General features: G+C 35.2%; 1 pseudogene; it reads left to right on the top strand.

The window, feature by feature from the left end:
• Positions 1–2265: 2265 nt before the first annotated feature.
• LOC149095526 (uncharacterized) lies at positions 2266–3762 on the top strand (annotated as a pseudogene).
• Positions 3763–6866: the final 3104 nt, after the last annotated feature.

The following is a 6866-nucleotide window of genomic DNA, read 5'->3' as shown; positions in this document are numbered from 1 at the left end:
AGTGGTTCTCGTCGTATTTGTCGGGACGCAGCCAGCGTGTTTTGTTTGAGGAGGCTACATCTGGTAGCTTCGATCTGCGTTTTGGTGTCCCACAAGACAGCTGTCTCGGCCCGCTTCTGTTTGTGGTTTACGCCTCCAAGCTCTTTGAGATAGTACAAGTCCACCTGCCGAATGCGCACTGCTTCGCTGACGACACGCAACTTTACTTGTCTTTTAATCCTAACAGGCCTATGGATCAAGTGAAGGCATTGGAAGCTATGGAGCGATGCATTAGTGACTTACGTAAATGGATGTACCGGGACAAATTAAAGATCAACGATGATAAGACTGAATTTCTTGTTATCGGATCGAGACAACAGTTGCTGAAAATTAATCACAGTTCAGTCCGTGTTGGCATGATCGATATTAAGCCTGTTAAGGTAGTGCGTAATCTAGGCGCCTGGTTCGACTCGCATTTTTCTGTGAAGGTGTTTTATTAAAGCATCCTTCGGGGAGAATGAAAAAGTCATTTGGTGACAGATCCTTCACTGAGTGTGTCAGCGCCCACTCTGTGTAACGCTCTTCCTGTTAGCCTCCGCATGATCAAATGTATTTCCACGTTTAAGTCAAATCTTAAAACTTATCTTTTTAAATTAGCTTTTAATATTTCTTAAATATGTATATATATAAAGAAATGATGTAGTGTTTTTTTAATTATTTTTAAATTTTATTGTAGATTTTTAATACTTGTATAGTTTTAGGTTATTTATTGTTGTAATGCGCTTTTGATCAGCTGGTATGTTAAAAAGCGCACTATAAATGAATAAATTATTATTATTATTATTATTATTATTAACGTAATTGTATTCAGGTGGAGTTACATCGTACTTATGGAAGTGAATGATGAATCCACTATATTTCGAAAACAGCCTGATTGTTTGTTGACTGATATTTAGTTAGGAGGAAACAACTGACACTGTCACCTGATCCATAGCTGGTGGGAAGAATTCAATCAGCAAAGTGAATTCACCCTCAGGAAGTAGATACATGTTGAATCCCAGTCGAAATGCATACCAGTTTTGTGCGTCTTTTCCAATTCTGAAACTGTAAGCTTTCTTACTAATATCATGAGGTGAATCAGAAAGTCTTCGATACCATCAACAATAATGTTACTTTCACGTGTTGATTGATTAACATCATCCATAAGATATTGGAAAACACTTTTTTTGTTTGTTGAGTCGCTGATATGTGAGTCATTTATTTTTTTGTAAAACTATCAGTCAGCGTTATAATCATAGCCCCGTTGACTTGGTCTACGTACCTGATATTGGTGGTTGACAGCAGGTTGTGGGAGTCAGTGGATAAGTTGATGATTTTGTTGTTACTCCTGTCTAAATCAGCAGCCATTTTATTTGAACCATCAATTAAAAGCGTTTCATTTTCGTTTGCTTTGGTTGTTAACTGTTGATAATTGACTGCATCATTGTTGTCGCTGCCAGGTGTAATGTTTATTATTTTGTTGTTCCCCATATCTAAATCCACATTCATGGAAGTTCCACCGTTAATATTCAATTTATGACCAGTCTGACAAAAAGATGATGACGATGATAAAAAAAGATGGTGATGATGATCTTGATAAACATCCAATAATTTTAAAATTTCAGTACTCCACCTACAGAGTATTAATAAAATTGAAAACAGGCTACCAACTAGATCTCACCCAATCAAATTTTCACGAGCTCGTTGGCTTTCTTAAAGATGCTGAAAATTATGGGTCACGAATGCCTGATTTAAGTCAAGATACAGAAATGCTAAACATACACTGTGATTTGGTTAATATCAGCCTTGTTAATGGAGGAGATACAGATATAATTTAATCTTTCTCAACCAGTATCCTCAAACCGTCATTTAGTTTCACTATGGAACCGCAAAGAGTCACATTTAATCCTGTGAATAAGAACACCATTTCGAGAATGAGAATATATATAACCGATGGCAAAAGACGACAGATAAATCTTAATGGCGCAGATACAGCTTTTAGCTTACTGTTGAAAAGAATTGTCGAATTTATTTATATGAAATCGTATGAATTCAAAAGATTTTACCATCCTCAAATGGGTAAATTTGTGTAAAAACACAAACGAAACGGTTTGATTGTTGACAATATATTCAAACCGATAAGAAGTATAGCATCATCTGTATTCCAAAATGTTGCCAAACCAATCGCGAAAAAGTAATAAAATCTGGCCGGAGTAGAACACGCTGGTGAGCGTTTGGGTGAAAAAAGCAGCAGAGAAATCAGGTGATCTGATGATGAAACGACTAAGAGGTGTGAAACAAAAAACACCAACACTTCCAACGATAAAAGAAGAAAGTAGAGATATAATATTGAATCGTTTAATATCAGGAGAAGGTGTAAGGAAAAGGAAAGGAAAGGGACTACTGCTCGGAAAAACAGTCCATTCAACTCAATTCCAATACTTGGTCAAATATTATAAAACACGAATTTTTATCTAAACTAATAGTATAATGGCTTTTAGATCAAGTGAAATGTTACAACGAAATGAGTTTGTAAGATACCAGTCAGATGACGCAATCAGAGCACCAGCTAATGGTGAACACCAAGATAAAAATGGATACAAATTTACAATCAATGACAGATCAGCGTTTTACGATTGGTATAATGCTTATTTTAAAAATTCTGTTTCAAGTACCAAAACTCGCTGATGGAACAGCTTATGGTGGAGGTGATAGAATTACGGTCATCAATGGCTCACACTCTTTCATCAATCATCTGATGATCAAATCTGCTGGTAAAATCGTATATGATACAGATAATCTCCACAAGGTCAGTTTTGTTAAGAATCTATTGGAGTATTCTGATGATTTCAGCAGATCAGTTGCAAAAAACGGTCTTTGGTATTTGGATACTAGCCATCAGATTGCTAATGCTAATCAGAATGCAGGATTTGAAGCAAGACGAAGGTTAACAGTGGGAAATGCTGATGTCAATGTTATTATTCCTGTCAATAGATATTCATTCTTCGAAGTGTTAGAAGATAAGATGCTTATACCAATGCAATTACAATTCAATATAACACTTCAGAATGATGATGAGCTAATTCAAAAAGCAGATGCTGCCGATGATGGAAGAGTCGCCATTAATCGTTTTCTATTATGGGTGCCCAAATTAATTCCAAAAGATAGTCTATATGACAATTTTGTCAGCTCATTTTTGAAAGAAACTAAATGGTCCTATCTGAGATCGTGTATCAAATGTCCGCTCCAGCACAAGCAAGTGGTTTTGATCAGATTTCAGCAAGTGTGGATTATGTTAAACATATATTTGTCCAAAGAAATAAAACAAATGTCGTGGCAGAAAATCCTTACTTATTTGATACTTATAAATTGAATGCCGCTGATGCTAATAGTTATCTGACGACATGTACATTAGAATATGGAAGTGGAATATTTTATCCAGAAACTGAGTATGATACAGAAACTAAGGTGAGAATTTTTAACGATGTGTCTTATGCTGCAAGAAGAAATGATTTTAATACTGGTACACAACTGAATCTTGCAAATTTTAATGGTCTTTATGGTATGATATATTTTGATTTAACAAACCAAACAGAAAAAGTTACAAGGGATCCCAAACAGTTAATTTTCAGATACAAAATATATGCTGCTCCAGCAGCTGCATTCAATGTTGACGCAATTGTCTTTTACGAAGAGATGCTGGTTGTGATTAACAAAATTGGTAATGAGTTAGTTATTGTGTAAATAAATAGAATAGCAAATATAGAAGTTAGTTAGTTATTCCTCAATACGAGGATGTTTTTCAAAATACATAGTTTATATAATCTATATAATATATGACGCAATTATTTGAAATAAGGGTGAAATTATCACCAAATCAGAAAACGAATCTTGCTAGTGCATTTCATAAGCGTGAAACCATTGTTCTCAGGCTTTCAAAAGATGCACTAACTGGAAATAACGTTTTGTACGTTGCACAAAATGTGCCGAAACGATTGCACAAGAATAAACAGCTGAATAAAGGATTGGACATCAAACTGGCTAAGACTAATATCAGAAACCAGGTTCGAGGTAGTCTGTTGACAAGCATATTAAGTTTAGGTCGTACTTTTGCACCTACCATAGCAAAGAAAACCTTGCATTATCTGCATTGGCCGGATTACCTTCAGAAGGTGCTTTCCAAATTGTGAAGAAAATAACGGGAAGAGGCCAAACAGGTGGTGTTTTTATGATACCAAATAATAGTATTAGTGATCTTGTGAATACTTGTCACCATCTATTAACCAGAAAACAAGCTAGAGAATTGGCAAGAGTATTAGCAAGAGGTGATCCGAATGTTCTTCTGAAACTCTCCAATAAACAAATAGGTTCCGGGCTAGGAATTTATAAGAAATCCAAAATCGCAAAAGAAAGCGATTGATTGGGGAATTAAGAAAGCAACTCCTGTTATTCACAAAGTTGGATCTGAAGCAATTAATTAATTACCAACCAAAGTGAGACCAAATTACAAATATAAAACTGACAGAATGGATCTTGATGCTGACGTGTACAAAGGAGGTGCAATTGATATCCAAAAAGCGATTGGCAAAATACCAAAACCAAAGGCTGGATGGACACCAGGAAAGTACAAATAAATGGGACCATATAATCCATTGAATAAGCAATTAGAATACAACCCATGCACCGGTGAGTTCTCAAATGGTACGTACAACCGTGTAATAAGGTGGATGAGATAGCTGCTGATCACGATATTTGTTATGATATGGGAAAAAAAAACAAAGGTGATTGTGATTGGCAAATGGTTTCATCACTGGATGAAATACCATATGGTGAAATGCCAAAGAGGGGATCAACAGCACGATTCTTGATTGATCGATAAAAAACAGAAACTGGGTCTTGGGGTATCAAAAAGCGGAAGAATCCGTCGAGTGAAGTGAACTGGCAAGAAAAATTAGCTGATGAATTACACAAACCAGTAAAACGTAACTTTACTCGACGGCGTGTAACAGTCAATCATATTGATGAAATATGGTGTTCTGATTTAGTTGAAATGCAGCAGTTCAGCAAGTGGAACAAGGGCTACAGATATCTTCTGATGGTTTTAGATGCGTTTAGTAAATACGGTTGGATTGTACCGTTGAAGGATAAAAAAGGTGAACCTGTAACTGAAGCATTCAAATCCATTATCAGAGAGGGAAGAAAACCTGAGTACTTATGGACTGATGAGGGTAAAGATTATTATAACAAGCATTTGAAGGACTTGTTGGATAAGAATAACATAACACTGTATTCCACGGTAAATGAAGAAAAATCATTGTGAAAGATGGAATAAAACAATAAAAACCAAAATGTGGAAGCAGTTTACTATTTGGGGTAATACAGTAATCAGTATTTGGGTATTCTACCCAAAATATTAGAACAGTATAATAACACCAAACATGGTTCAATAAAAATGACACCTGTTGAAGCTAGTCAGGAAAAAATGAAGGAATTGTATACTTTAATCTGAATAGTAATACAGAACCATCATCAAAACCGAAGTTTAAAATCGGTGATAAGGTTAGAATAAGCAAAGGCAAGAGAAAAGTATTCGACAAAGGATATACCCCTAATTGGACTGAGGAAGTATTTACAATTGATAAGATCCAATATGCGAATCCAGTCACTTACAAATTAAAAGATCTCCACGGTGAAGAGATAACAGGCAGTTTTTATGACCCTGAGCTGTTAAAAGCCAAACAGGATATATTCAGAATTGAAAACATCATAAGGAGAAATCATAAGAAGAAGCAAGCGTTAGTAAAGTGGAAGAGATACAGTGATGATTTCAACAGTTGGGTACCACTAAAGGATGTGCTGAAAATATAAACGTTAATCGAGTAATGTATATTAGCGACATTACTTGGTTGTGGTGAAAATAGTATAGCCTATATATACAGATAGATCGTCTATCAGATGTGTTATTTTTGCCATATCTGCTTTTGCTATTATGATAGCCAAAAATATCATTGTTTCTGGCTATATGTATATTTTATATAAAGCCATATATTCAAATGAATACTAGGAGCCGTCTAACTTTGAAAAGGCATATTTATAGCCATATTTTTTATCGCAAGTCATTTTCACTGAACCAGCACTAGCATGAAGCTTTTTTCCAGCACTGGATAAACTTTTGAAAATCATAATCGTCCCATCGGAGCGGTTTATTGATTTGACTTTTTTCTTATTCAAATGATTATACTTCACAAAAGAATAATCTCGATTTTTTGCTGCTTTCTTACTATTCTCACTTTGTGATAATAATTGTAAATTACACAGTCTATTATCAGTTTTCACATCATTAATATGATCAATGACTTTATCACTCGGAATTGAACCGTTGAGACATTCCCATATAAATCTGTGAGCTAGCATTGAGTTTTGTTTGAATCCCAGCCCGCTGACAGAACAACGATTATATCCACAATGATTTAAGCTGCACCCAACTATTTTCATTGTTCTGGTATTAATAACCTTGCCAAGATTCGACGCGGCATATTTATTATACAAAGGATGAACCTTATATATTTCAATTTCATTTTTCATACTCATACTACCAATATATCAATAACGTTTCTCTTTTATATCAAATTCAAAAGCTCTGTTTTGCCACTTGGTGAATAAGTTTTTGATTTGCAGAGGCCTGAGATAGCCTAATTTATGCTGTTTCTGGCTAAAGGAGTTTTTTGATTTCCAGAGGGGTGGCAAGAGTACTTTTTGGTCATGACCCGACTTCGCGAAGGGTTTCTAGTAGAAGGATTTTTTTTTTATTTCTAGAGGGTTGGGAGACATGAAATTTGCCAATGAGA

Source organism: Orbicella faveolata, unplaced genomic scaffold (genome assembly GCF_042242905.1).
Source record: "Orbicella faveolata isolate gen_17 unplaced genomic scaffold, um_ofav_v1 contig_50, whole genome shotgun sequence".
Classification (NCBI taxonomy): domain Eukaryota; kingdom Metazoa; phylum Cnidaria; class Anthozoa; order Scleractinia; family Merulinidae; genus Orbicella; species Orbicella faveolata.
The sequence above is the reverse complement of the archived record's forward strand: the minus strand, read 5'-3'. Positions and strand labels throughout refer to the sequence as shown.